The sequence below is a fragment of the Tauraco erythrolophus genome, chromosome 6, assembly GCF_009769465.1.
Source record: "Tauraco erythrolophus isolate bTauEry1 chromosome 6, bTauEry1.pri, whole genome shotgun sequence".
NCBI classification, from domain to species: Eukaryota; Metazoa; Chordata; class Aves; order Musophagiformes; family Musophagidae; genus Tauraco; species Tauraco erythrolophus.
Genome location: NC_141470.1, coordinates 29049314 through 29064053, shown reverse-complemented (window position 1 = coordinate 29064053; position 14740 = coordinate 29049314). Strand labels below are relative to the sequence as shown.

General features: G+C 37.7%; 1 protein-coding gene across 1 annotated transcript in view; it reads right to left on the bottom strand.

Annotated features, from left to right (window-relative positions):
• Positions 1–3277, bottom strand: part of PHF21A (PHD finger protein 21A) — a 101086-nt gene extending 97809 nt beyond the window's left edge. Inside the window, 1 exon segment of the mRNA XM_086613091.1 lies at positions 3241–3277. The gene's annotated coding sequence lies outside the window, so the exon portion shown is untranslated.
• Between the last annotated feature and the right edge of the window lie 11463 nt (positions 3278–14740).

Sequence of the window (14740 nt, the reverse complement as noted above, 5' to 3'; positions counted from 1 at the left end):
AGCAAAAACAGCTGCCTTCGCAACACTACTCTCCATAAAATTGTAATTTGTATCAAGGGATACATGGAAATTACATATAGTTCCCTGTTCTATTACCGCAAACAGTAATGAGAAAACAGAATCCCGGATTATTACTTCCACTCACTGACAAGAACAACTATAGCCTGCATTAGGTCGCTACCATCGCAGTTTTAAAAGAAACCATGCTTCAGAAAACCACGTGGGAGACTGACTAATGAAAACTGGAACCCACTGCAGAGGCAAAAAGTCTTTCATAAGCCTCAGAAATTCGATTTTAGGGTAAAGATTCAGGCAGATACAGCCACAGTTTCTTTCTCAGTGCGTCTTCAGTGAATGAGCAGGCACTCATGATGAATAGGTTGTGTCACTCCATAACTACATATTAACTTTAAAGTTAACTGTCTTTTCTGCTGTTTTGCACTTATCTCAACTAGGAATGCAAACAATATCCATAATTTTAATACATGAGACTGTAAAGCCCAGTACTAGTTTATGGGAAAAATGACATGGTACTTCTGTGAAAAAAACTGTATAAAGATTGAGCAACTACTATTACTGCACAACTTAATTTGACATATAGAAATTGTAGTACTGATGGTTCATAAAAACTAATCCAATCTAATTTCACAGGTGCCTTGAACAGCTTGAAAGATTTTTCAAAACTAATTTTTAAAAGGTTTAAGAAAAAAGTGATAGTGCTTTGCCAAAGCAAGTGGTTGCTCAACCAAGTCATGTTTACAGGGGTGTAGAAATCAACAAGCATAATTCATGGCTGTATGGGGGAACACATATTGTGACACGCAAAAAAAACCAAAATGATCTAGCAACATACAAATCATTCAGTTCCATCCCAAAAATATTTGTTATGATCTCAGATTTTTCCTTCATTGTAATTAAAAAAAAATCAACAGATTTTAAGATTCCCTAAAATTTATTCCTTCTATATATAAATTTGAAATAGGTGCCATACTACAACATCCTGAAAAATTAATTTCAATTCCTAAGACTGATGCTTCCAAGAAAAGGCAAGCTAGATTAACAAACTTGACCTTTCTTCTTTTTTTTTTTTTTTTTTTGGGGGGGGGGGCGGGGCAAGGGGTAGGTTTTCTAGCCCTGGACTCTTTCTTCCTACTTCCTTTCCTTCAGCATTCCCATCATAGCCTCAGAGCAACTCACTTTGCAGTATCGTTTACTTTCAGTTACCTTCTGCCAGCAAAGTTACCCTGAAGCATGTTTTAAACATAGGAAACAACCTCCTCTTCAAAAACTAAGTGTCTGATACGTAAGGAAAAAGAAACTAACGTTGCTCCACCAGCAAAGGTCACACAGCAAAGAATGATCTTTTGCAATCACCTCTGCCAGCTACTGTATTTGTCAGCTAGCAGCACCAGTGTTCTCCTTAGTAAAAAAAAAGAACCAGGATAAGCAATTATGAGAACTTTGTTAAATTACAAAGAAGATACCATATATTTGGCATGGCATCCCAGCTGAGGCATGCATCACTGCTACTTTAAAGACAAAGAAACAGACAAAGGACAGTGACGAACTTATTATGAGGTCCTGAAGTGTTCTAAGTATTCAAATCACTGGTGGGGTGGGACAACACATTAAATAAGATGTTCATTCAAACATTTGGTCAAGTTGCTGGTTTCCAAATATGAAACATACACAATCGTTATTCAGCTGTACCCTTCTAGAACTGAAACACTCTACAACACACACTTCTAGCTTCCCTTCCCAAGCAAGAATAACTATCCAAAGTTATCCCTGTTCAAAATTCCCCTGAAGTATCTTAAACACTCATCCAATGTTAATCTAATGTAAAAAAAAAAAAAAAAAGGAAAAAGATACCATTCCTTATATCTAACAAATCCTAGACTGTATTTTCCTGTTTTATGTATAATAATGCCTAGAAATATCTAGGAGGGCAGCTGATTAAATATCACAAGTATTTCCTTTGAAAGCATGTACAGAACTACATAAGCAAGTGGTCACATTCATTTTCTGAGTGCAAAAATCTTCAGTATTTTTGAACTTTTATTCTTTTAGACTGAAATTCATGGGAAGATTTAAAACTTAAGCCCACTGGCATTATAAACTACCTAGAATACTACATCCGAAGATATATAAACCCATCCCTGGATTAATCATAAAATGAACTGCATCTCCACTTTTATAACAGCAGAATTATTTTAACTTAAAATTTTGTAGATGACTGAAATTGCATGGAGGGGTTGGTCCGCAAACATCCTTTATCACATTAGTTTTTAAAGGAAAACATGCAAATGCTTTGTTCAATGCTAGAATCAGTGATTTCCCAAAGGAAAGAAGAGAATTTTGGAGTATATACAGCTCTTGCACATCCCGACTTACTGCCAAGCCTCAGCCAGGAACAGTACTGAAAGGAGGAGGTAAATTTGCCATTCCTTGGATTGATTTCAACTATTGGAAGCATCACTCCTCCATTCAATCTCTTGCTGGCACATATTTGTTATAAATAATCCCTTATTTCTTATGTGGTTGCTTCAAGACTCAAAATTTCACACTCAGATAAGTACCTCAATTCACTGCAGTTAAGGTAGTAGATGTTTATATACTATATAAATATTCAGGGATTGAATGAAACCTTAAACTCTACAATAACCACGTAAGTGCATTAGAGCTTCTCTATTATTATCTCAATTAAATACAATCCACAGTAGAATCTCTAAAATATCTCAAAGCTCTTTAAACTATGGCTATTTTATAAACTACACTAGAAACACAGCTGACAAGGAGGGTGTGTGTATATGTCTATATACGTGTATAAAAACAAAGGCAGGATCCATATACAGGCCATTAATGCCTTTTGTGTCTATGGAAGGACTCTGAATAACTTAGAATTTCAGATTGAAGACTTTCTGCATTAAAAATCCCTTCAAATAAATTTGGTTTTCACATTACACAGAAAAAAGTTAACATTATTGTTTTTGAATAGATGAATTTAAACATCCACTGTACTTACAGACCCTTGGGCCCAAATCTCAGCCCTACTGTGATTTTATTTATAGGACTGGGGCTGCCATCAGTAACATTTACTTTTTAAGATTTAATTTCTGAATATAAGAATAGATAGGATTTCAGTTTCAGTAAACATCAAACTTTTCCAGGAAGGGATGCCAGCTCTTTGTATCATCTATTCTTAGGTAAACCATCTTAGCCCTGGGAAGTAGTACTTACCAGTTTCAAGAAAGTTACTTCCTTCAGCTCTCTACCTCCTCCTGCAAAAGAAAAACAAACAAGCAAAAGATAGTTACAAACAGCTTATCTACCATTTGAAACAGAAAAATTCAGAGATTTGGAAAATTGAGGTGGGAGTTGTTTGCATTTTGGGGAGGGGTTTGTTGTTTGGTTTTTTGGTTGGTTGGTTTGGGGGCATTTGGGTTTTGGCTTTTTTTTTTAATGCAGAAGCTAAGTATATAATATCACTTGTAAAGAAAAACTGTTTGACATGGCAGGGAAAGCCAAGGAGACCTACAATTTTAATCTGGATTAAAATACAAACTGTTACTGTCACTAGGGGAAAGAAGAGATTTCAAGTACAAGCTTTTCTAGTTCTGTGGAAGGCCCATGTCCCCCTCCCCTGGGGGAAATACGTCCTCTCCATCACATTTAATAACATCTAAATCTCAAGCCCTGTCAGTTGCCACAGCTAAATAGGACAAGGTTACCCACCCCAGACATTTGCCTACCACCTCTGCTAGAGGTTACACCAACACAACGAAGATGGCAGAGCAGGTGGTGTGTCAGCACGGTCACTAGAGCTCAAATCCCAGAGTACTAATGTAAACCAAAATCAATGGCAGTTTAAGCTAATATGCTAGGTCATGAACTGTGAAGGCTGAGAAGATGCATTGCCCATTACACTGCCTATGTCATGAGAAGAACAACATCTAGCAGCAGAGCAAAGTAGTGCCTCTTAAATCATCCTCATATGAATCATAAAAAACTTGTGAGTCACAGTCCTAAAGAGATAGCTAAAATATAAATGATAACAACTTATTTGCTCAATTACTTTGCCTGATGCTAAAAAAAGCCTCCAAAACACTCCAATTTTCTAGTAAAATACTAGAATATTAGCCTATTTTAAGCTTCAACTCCACAGCTAACACGGATCTTTGCAGATACGTCTCTATCCACACACAAGTCATCGAAGAGCTGAAGTTTAAGCCCCAGCCTTATAAATAGATACAGCAGCAGAAAGCCACGTAATCATCTCTCACCCAGTGGAGACCAGCACAAGTGGAGGAGTTTACATTTACTAACCAGCAGAACCAGGGTGCTGATGAACACCAAGAGCAGAAAAGAAGACAGGAAGCCTACTGCTGGTAGCGACTGTAAGTAGTGCTGCTCGCCTAGTCTCAAATTTTGTCGCGCATTATGAACAACAAAATGTTACAGAAGTTGTTAAATTAATTTCAGAGCAATTTCAGGTTAGTTCAAGTAACATTCAACTGCTAACACGGTAGGATATGAAGTGGGAAGGATGGACTGTTTTGAGGCTATATTCAAATTAAGTGTATTTGCTCTGGAAGCTACAGAATGTCAAATACCCTCATTGTCACAGGTGCTGAAAAGACAGGTATGATTCTCAAATTCTAGTTGTTTTTTCTTCGATATTAAAACCTTAGTTGTCACCTCCACCTCCCACTACCAATCAGTTATTTCACTGGTCCAAAAATGTATAGAGGAAGCTCTTTCACCATGCAAGCACTAACTGTCCCTCTTCAACAAGCAACTACAACTATACCTCCATGCTGTTAATAAAAAACAATTTAAAAAAAAAAATCTCACTGCTGTAGATGACTGACTCTGGAAAACTAAACAAGAGAGTCTGTACTACACATCTGCAAATACAGTCTTAGAAAAAAACAGTGTTTTTTATTTAAAAAAAAAACACATCTATTTACTTGTAGCACAAGTACATATGTAAACTGAAAACTGCTACTTAAAAATAACAGCATGATTAACCATTCCTTCCTTCCTTTTTTCCCCACTCCATAGAGACTCGCCTCCATAGGAGGAACCCAGCTTCATCAAGACTGAACTGTGCAGAAAAAAGCTGCACATTTACAAACCTTCAGATTGCATTTAACCCCTCTGAAGGGCTGCAACCCCAGGCTGAGAACCCAGGGGCTCCCAAGGACAAAGTCAGGAACACCAGTTCAATCGTGACTATCCAAGTGACTTGCTGTGTTGCCTTGGAGAAGTCAGGACCTAGACAGAGAATGGAAATATATTTGCATCTTCTTCTGTACATAATTTACTACAGGCTTTTTCTTAAGTGTTTAGAACAGGTTAATGTTTGAAAGTCAAGCCTTCAGAAATACAAAACACTAATTCTACCTTCATGCAAGTACAGTATTTTTACTGGCATCTCTGCCTCATTTAGGAGACAGCTTAAACAATGAAGTATCAGTCGAATAATTTCTTTTCCTTCTGAGTTATCAGTTTGTATGCTTTTTTAAAATTCAACACCTAAGCTCTACAGCAAATAAAGAATTGGTTCACTCGTAAGCAGCACGCTGAACAGAGCCGATGTTCCTCATACAGGCAAGTTTTCTTAGTGAAACCAGATACAGAAACGAAGACCAAACATCCAAGACTGGTAACTCCAAGCATCTTAAACAGACTTATGTTTTCCATTGCTCTTGACATTTTTATAGTAAAGAACAGTTTATGATCAACTAAATCTGTAACTTTGGTTCTTGACAACCCTCTGCATTTGTGGCTATGGGGAACCAGCCCAAAATAGTATTAATGAAAAAGTACCAGGTAAAATCTGCTCTATAGATGAAATGAGATTTTTTTTTCCTTGTTCACTGCAAGAGTACATTCACAAACTCACAATGCCTCTCACTGACTACAAAACACATTAAAAAGTTAAGATTAGACAGTTCACAATCACCCATATCAACAGAGAAGCCTGAAGAGTTCAGCATTTTGCAGGATTTCTTAAAAACTTCAGCAAGTAGAAATGTATCACAGAATCTCAGCTATTCATTTAACTGAGGTTGCCCTTTGAAGGCTCTAGAAACATGTGTTGTAAACTGTCCGAGGTATGAGTCTGCACAGATAACTCAGATTATTACAGAATATTCTGCAATATTTGGGGGTTTTTAAAACCCCAGCTCTGGGAGTCATATTTCTATATCCACCTCTGCTTTCTATTATGAACACTGCCTTCTTCACAAAACATACATATGATCAGAAGAAAAGCTTGAGCAATGCTTGCCTATGTTTACTACAAGCTAAAAACAAGAAGCAATTTAAATTAGCATTACACAAATAAAACAAAGTTTTAGATATATGTTTTTTCTTAGTGAGATTAACTGCTGAGAATCTGACATTAGTGTAGATTCCTTCCTAACAGGAAGGGTAGTTTGATATATAAACACACTTGAAGTAATAACACCTCACACGATTCCCTCCTACCCCCTCTCCCCCCAAAAAAAAGGCTCTTAACCTTTTCAACAATTCTAGACAATATGTGTAAGGAAAAACACACCACTATTACAAAAACAATCATATTCTGCAGATCAACTTTAAACTTTTTGGTGAAGCTTGTAAAGTTACTCATTTCATGGGACTGTTACGAAAACAAAGACCTCAAACACAAAACTCCTATGTTTAAGGTTGCCCCTGAGGATATCAGAAAAACTACAAATGGTGGTTAAACGTTTTCGCATACAGTGCCTGAAGGTTTAACACTATTTAAATACTAAGTATCTGAATATTAAGATGTTTGGTTACATCAATCAGATACTTAATACCTTTAAGTTATACAATAAAGCTTATGTTACTGTAACCAGAGACTCATTTGGAAAAAATGGGAGAAACTAGAAGTCATGTTTAGCCATTTTTACTTAGCATTTTTCCTAACTCTGGAAGCTAGCACATGTTTACTGTTAGACCATGTAACTTTAATCAGGACCTTTACATGTACATATCACATTATAATATTTAATTACGTAATATTTAATTTTGCCAATAGAACATTGGTCTTGTTCAGCACACAGGATGGACTCAGATGAAAAACGACTAATTGTTGTGCACAGGTAATTGTGAGCCTCACATTCTTTCAGATTTCAGAGCATTGCTTGACAATATTAAGGGTGAAGCATTAAATTTCGTATTTTGTTGGGGTGCAAAATTCACTGCACACAGAAGGAATTAACAGTTTTCTCTGGATCTCTGTCTTTAGATGTGAACTCCTCAATCAAAGCAACAGCTCTCCTTCCTATATTTGAAAGGCAACCTGTATATAGAGAGCACCCCATCAGTATCTTCCAGGAAAACAAGTTCTAACAGTTACTTTACTGTGATTTTCAAGTCAGAAATGAAAGAGCTCATATTCCTTAACAGGACAGGATTTCTGCAGTCTCAAAAAAATGACAGACCAAACACAGCCCAGACAGGGGGTATACAAGTGATTTCAAATTGCATTGTTACAAGGTTCACATTTCAATGACCACGTTAGCTGCGCTAGTGCTGTTTTTAATCGTGGAAGCAACAAGCTTCCCACGTGCCAGCACAGGGAATCTGATCTTGCCGTTGTGGTGCAGCGGGAGAACTTCCGGTCAGCCCCAGTAACGTCCACCAGGCAGGTGGTAAAGGGACCAGCTGGATTTCCCAAGATAAACAAGCCTGCACTGAAGTGTATTAGCCAGGCCTTTCAGTTTTCCCATCTGCACAACTCCTTTATAAATTCTCTTTCTCCTCCCTATCCCCACCCAATACTGGTAGATTACTCCCACTAAAATGGTCAGGAGCCTGGATTTTGCATTGATGCACACAGACAACCTATGGGATTCAAACTACAAGCTCCCATTCTGCTCCCGAGTTCCTTCTGCTGCTAAGATTAGCCATGAAACAGATGCAATTTGAAGTTTAAAACACCAGAAGTTGATTTGATTTGGGGATAGATTGCTTCACCTTCTCTAAAACAGTTTAGAAAACCATCAAACTAAGTTTAAATGGAAGCAGGAGACGGCATCATTTGTCTTCGCAGAAGCAGTACTATATTTAACATATAGAAAATGAGCTAAAAGACTCATCGGAGCTAAAAAGACCCATCGCAGCTAAAAAGACCATCTCCATTGTAAAGACAAAGCCACTTCACAACCTGATTTTAAAAACATCAACCAAAACTTGCCGTGGCAGTCAAACACGTGTAAGCGGATACAGGTTACTCTCTTAGCTCTGCTTGTCCTATGACTACACCTCTGATAGGCATTAGTAACTCTTCCCGAATGCAGTCTTTCCTAGTATCTAGGGGGTGGGGGATGAGATCATGCTCTCCAGCAAAATGAAAAACAACATTTGGCCTAGTGGAAAGTTAGCACGAGTATGTTTCAAAATCTCAGAATTGTCTCTCACCTGAGCAGGTTTAAGAGGCTTTGCACTTTTTACCCATGCACAAACCCCTCTTCTTTGTATAGTCTTAGTGTATTTCTTGAATCAGAGAAGCACATCCTAAAGCCACTTACATGTGAAAGGGAAAAAGTCTGCATAATTAAACTCGACAAGAATTAACCATTTAAGCCATCTTTAAATTAGAACACTCATCCTCCCACTTCTCACACACATATACCTTCCCACCTTCTAAAGGAAAATAAGAGTAAGATGCTGCCATTTAAAGCAAAACAAAAACAACTCACAACACATTAAAACTCCTTGCCTTTCCATTTCCTTCCATACAATAAATAAGGCATTCAGGGAAACAGTTGTTGTTTGGTTGTTTTTTTTTTTAAATAAAAACTAAACTAGAAGATTGCAGAAAGTCTGCCTCTCTAACTTATGACCATTAGTAGGCCTGGCAGTTCTTCCTGACTAGGCACCAAGGGCTCAAAGTATTCCCCTTCTAACATTCATAAAATAATCATCAGTACAATTCTGCTTTTTGTACCCATAAAGCAGTGTATGAGGATGTTTTACACCATTATTGCATTCAAAAGTTATAGCACTGCAGACAGAAAAATATGAACTAAGCCTCACTTATCTCAGAGAGTTACCATTCACCAGTTTTAGACAAACACAAAACCACCTTCTGTGCAGCGTGGCTAAATTCCTGCTCATTTAAAAAGCTGGATGACCTGAACTTATATTTTAGTGAATTACTTTGCTATTTAGAAGGACTGTTTATCTACACATACACTAAGAGGAAACTCCAGTCCTAATTAAGTCTCTAAGTTTATGCTTTACCAACAATGCAACAGCAAAGATTCATGTTTGAAGCAGGTAGCTAGGGGATTAAAATATTTACAAGAGGTAAAGATATAAATCAGTGGAAGGCAGAGTTTGGTGTTTGTTTCTAAAAATTTTTGCTGCATTCTGCCACATTCCATAAAGTTGCTGGAAACATGTTTTTTAGAAAACAAAGTTTATCAATTAAACTTCAAAAAATGTCAGTTAATCTATTAAGTCTTAGAACTGGATTTTTAAAAATTATTTTCAACTTATTTACAAAGTATACATAGAGCTAGGAGGGGAAAAAGATGGAAGGTCAATAGAAAACAGAAAGTTGTCCCCTCCTAGCTCTACTAGCCCACTGTTTTGTCTCAAAATTTGTAAGAAATTCAAAGTGAAGTTATTTCGAGGTTGGTGTTTTGGTGGTTTGTTTTCTTTTTAAATAACATCCCCAGAAAAATCAGTTCATTAAACGTCTACTGTTCTTAAGGCTTGTTGTAAATGTCTCATGCCAGTCATTAAGAAGTTTCTGCCTTCCTTTCATACTTGAGAGACAGAGGACTATTTGGGAAGAAGGAGAAGGAACTCTGAGGAGGAGAGAAGACTACTTCCTGGAAAGAACACACAGAGGAAATCCTAAGATGCAACTAAAGTTGCAAGGAAGAAAAAGATTTTTTAAAAACTTTACCTCAGTAATGATTAAAGTATTTTTTTCCCCTCAAATTCCATTAAGAATGGAGAGATCTCTGATTTCGTGTTTTATTCTTTTAAATACAAGGAGAAGTTTCATATTGAGCACCAAACTATTTTTCCTCTTCTAGCAATCCACTTTATCTTGGAAAGAACTGGCTCACGGGAACGATGCATTAGTGAGGCAAAAGTGCCTTAAGAGCTTTGGGAAGAGGTCCAGAGTACAAAAGGAGATGATCTGGGTAGCGCTGCAAGACTGCAGGAATGAAACGCAAAACTAGAGGTATCTCTATCACTAGAAGTGCTACTACACTTCTGATGGGAGAACTTCATGTATGCACACATCTCCTGCTTGTACAAACGATGCTTTGAATTTTATCCACCTACCAGAGATGTTCGAGGAAGAGGGGAAAAAAAAAAAGATAAAATAAAAATCAGAAAAGCAGCCAACGCCTCAACCACAACACAGTGACATTCAAGGACAACTACAGCCTTCCATTTCCACAGGAGAAATAAGTGCTATTAACTCAATCTGCCAGCAGAGGGAAATGCCAAACAAGTGAAAAAAAGTTAAGAGCGCAAAACAGTAAAGATGAGGAATAAAATACACAAAACAAAACAGTTCTCCCCACACACACACACACGTAACCTCAGCAGTTAAGGAAGAGAAAGATTCTGCTCCTGGAGAGGGGAGGCAGGATAAGGGATGTATATACGACTCAAAAAAATGGAGTATTTTGCTCATTCTTCCAGGCTTTGAAGAGGAAACAGTGAAAGTGCCAGTCCAAAACACAAGCATTTAAGAACATTACCAGCAAGTAAAACCAAGGTTTCAGTTTCGGTGTTAGCACAGACTGACTGCAAATCAATTAAAGTTTTCTTAAATCTAGCATTTCAATGAAGAGCAAAGTTTTGTGATCACACAACAGGGAGAACTAAGGTGAAAGAATATGAATTTTTAAAGGACTATTCAACATGAATGTATGAACTAATTTATTTAAAGTGAATATATTATTCTAGAAAAATCATTCTGCATTACAGAAGGCTTCCTATTACATTTATACAGAATCCCAAGAGCCTGGACTTTTTTTGCTGAAGAGAACTCAGAACAGCAGGGGTCCCATTAGATACCCTGTTTTTCCTTCTACCTTATAAATATTATCTGTACATCATTTCCATGGTTACAAAGTATAGTGAGAACTACTTAAAGGGAGTATCAGTTAAGGGAACAAATCTGTGTTAAACATATTTTGATGAAGGGCAACTTGCGTGCAACAGACAGGAAACAGACACAATTACACAATGCATTTGAAAATTAAGAAATAGAAAACCAAAACGTGAAAATCTGTTGAACAAAGAAACTTAACATGCATTTGCAATTAAAAAAAAAAAAAAAAGACATGCCCTGCAATCACAAGGACTTTTAGCTTAAAGCATCACAGGCTAAGAATCACAAGGAGCAACAGGGAGATTTGCAGTGACAAATTTAAGGAGATAAGCTACACAAGCTTCTACTGATGTTACCTCCCCACAAATACCAGACAGAAGCTAGGTACACGAGTAATAATAAGCAAATATTAAAAAATGCAAATGAATTGCGACTAGTGATTATATGGTGAGGCGCCTTACAACAACAGGTAGTCTTTTATACTTCTATATTTATAAAGCTCTTTCAAAATCAGATGCTGATTTCAGTATAGCTCTTCTCTTTGTGTGTCCATGAAATCCGCCAACTTAATGACAGTTCTTCAGGCATGTGCAAGGAAAGATTAGACTAGCAGTATATCGAGAGGTTTCAGTAAATCCCAGTTCTTCTCAGAGTTTATAGTTCTACCTCCAGTTTCTCCACTTTCATTTAATTTATCCTGCAGCTGGAACACTCCCACAGGCAGCTAATCTATCTGACCAAGGCCCTCTCCTTTATGACTCTTCCAGCTGTGAAGTCCTACACTAGTCTCCACTCCTTTTTTGGGGGGAGTGGAGGGGATGAAGGAGTGTAACACTGCAGAAAGTTCAGGTGACTCACAGATAGGTCTGGGGAGCACCAAGCACAAGCTTAGGCAGCAGGAGCACTGGGCTAGCAGCAGAAGGGAGACCTCCCTCCTTCCTTCCTTCAGCAGTCCTTGAGTTCCAGTGTGCTATAGTGGACAAGAGACTGAGCACTTAGCTGCTTTTCTTTTTAACTAAAGCAATCATCAAGGAATCGTCTTTCACTTTCCCCACCTGGCCGGAAGTTTGGCTTTTGAGTTATGTTTTCAGTGACCTAGTCACATAGATGCATTCTGTTAATTTTGAGACTGAAAGACCTACAAGACTACTGGGGAAAAAAAGAGACATCTGAATTTGCCAGGCATCTGAATTCTCTATGTTCTGCTTGTTACTGAAGCAGAATAGAAATCACTACTATTTTCTGCTTATCATCATTATGGCATAGGGGGTAGTGGTTCTTTACTTGTTTACTTTATTGTCCAGGAAAAGATTGTGTAAAAACCTCAAGGAGAAAAATCATCATTTAAGATGCACATTAAACACTAAAATTAAACCAACTTGCACTGTTTTTACTATGGGTCAACTTTCATGTCAATATACTGGAACAAGTACTGGGCCACACTTCCTGTCTGGCACAGTTCTTATGATAAACTGGCCTTTTCAATTTAATTATTTGTTTTAGCACATGTATATTCAGTACAGTAGCATAAACTTGAAATTTAGCTGATACTGTATGTTCTTGTGTTCTGTATTTTATGATACAGAAAAATACTTAAAAGAATACAGGAACTCATTTTATCTTTTGCAGAACTTTTAACAGGAAGTGAGATGACTGAAACTTAGAAACTATACATAAATTCTTGCCTTTACAACGCTACAGATCACTGGCTCTAATATGTCACAGGCTTCTGAATAATTATCAGATGACAATATGAAAATGGTTTGTTACTGAACAGATGTTCACATGACAAAAGTATCAAAGAACAATCATTTGTTTCTTAATCTGTCTTCAGATTTTAAGAACAAGATGGAAAAGGTAATGCTTCTTACCTGCTAGAAGTGATTTTTATAGAAAGAACACTGGCAATTTAACTTCACACAGTTCAATGCAAAAAAGTCTGTTGATTCTGTTGGGTGCCATGAACCCTGTAAAAGGCAGCTGGGACCCTCTGCTGCTTCCAGAAAAGGTATCACATTTACCTCTACTCCTGAATAAATACAACACCTGTTCCAAGTACAGCCTGCTAACATTTACTAAAATACATTCTCATTCTGCGTTTAAATTTGATTTGCTTTTTAGTCAAACTGGTTTCATTTCACCATCTATTATTTCATTACACTATCAGTCATTTTGGAATTCCTGATCTCCTGAGCACAAAGACCCCCCCCCACACACAAAAAAAAAAAAAAAAAAAAAGACTGGCTTAAGACCCTCTAATAATAACTACAGTATGCTCTGTGTACAGATTAGCATTAGGGTTTTCCCAAGTTGCTAGTTTTTCGTACTAATAAATTATGATAGAGCACTTAAAGGCATCAACATGCTTTACAAGTCTAAACAAAAAGACAGTAAACACAATCAGGTAAAACATGTTTGTTTCAAACTCTGAACTAAACAGAACATTGAAAGCTCCTTTCTCTCCCCCTCCATCCCAAAATAAAAGCATGAGTGAGAAGGGATTTCATTATATTCTTAGAACTGTCATAAGCGAAGTCAAATCCAGCCACTCGCGCTTAGCACGCGGGCGGCACACATCCCAAGTACGTCATGCCGAGAAGACACGCTGCCGAGCGATCTGCCTTCCCAAGGCCTCCAACGCAGCCGTCGCGAGGCCTAAACCAGGTGGGCTCTGCGTGCAGCGCTGCTGCAGACGAGCAGGAACCCACCCCTTCTCCCCACTTCCCTTCACATTTAAACCTCCGGATCATCCCAGCATCAGCTTTTTTTCCTCTGCTTCCTTTAGCTATAGTGTCTGTATTTAAAAAGATGAGAGAATCACAATTTACTGTGCAAGATTTGGCCCTAATTTTTCTCTTCTTTACTACATCAGCCACCCTGCAGCTTCCGAGTCATCGTCAGCTGTTGCTTTTTTGTTCCTTGAATGCAACAGGACTTGTCCGCCAGGCTGTTTTTGTAGCGTACCTCTGGGGGCGGGGGGGGCGGGGGGGAGAATTCCCTTCTTGCTTGCTTCCTGCTGGGCTCTGTGAACATTCAGATTTCCCCATTCTCTCAACAGATACACAAGTCCAACACTGGTTCAATATTCACAATATTCACACATTTCTCTTTCAACACCAATTCCCTACTCCCCTGTTTATTTTCATACAAAGCTATTAAATAAAAGTGCAATTAAGCGGTGGCCAAAGTACCTCAACTGTTCTCTTATAAAGAACTTGATTTCTCTGCCAGGTTAATCCCACTCTGACAACTACGTTAAACCTTTTATTATATCTAAAGCATTTTTCTGCTCTTAGGATTCCTAATCTACATTGTAGCTTTGCAACACCCAGGTTCAGGACAAAAAAAAGAAAAAAAAGTTTTGTCTCTATATAGCATGAACCTACTCATCCAGGCAAGATGGAACAACACTGAGATAAAAACCACATTTTCTAATAGCTTTACCCTGAATGACATTTTGGGTAAAGTACTTGATGCAACACAGTCTCATGAGACTGACTCAAAACTACAGGGGAAACACAACAACATGAACTAAGGTATAGATGAAGTCTCAAAATTCATCTTCACCAGGCCAAACAAAACAGGGTAACATTCTGAAGGTAAAACATTTATTAAAGAACACTAAGACTTAGA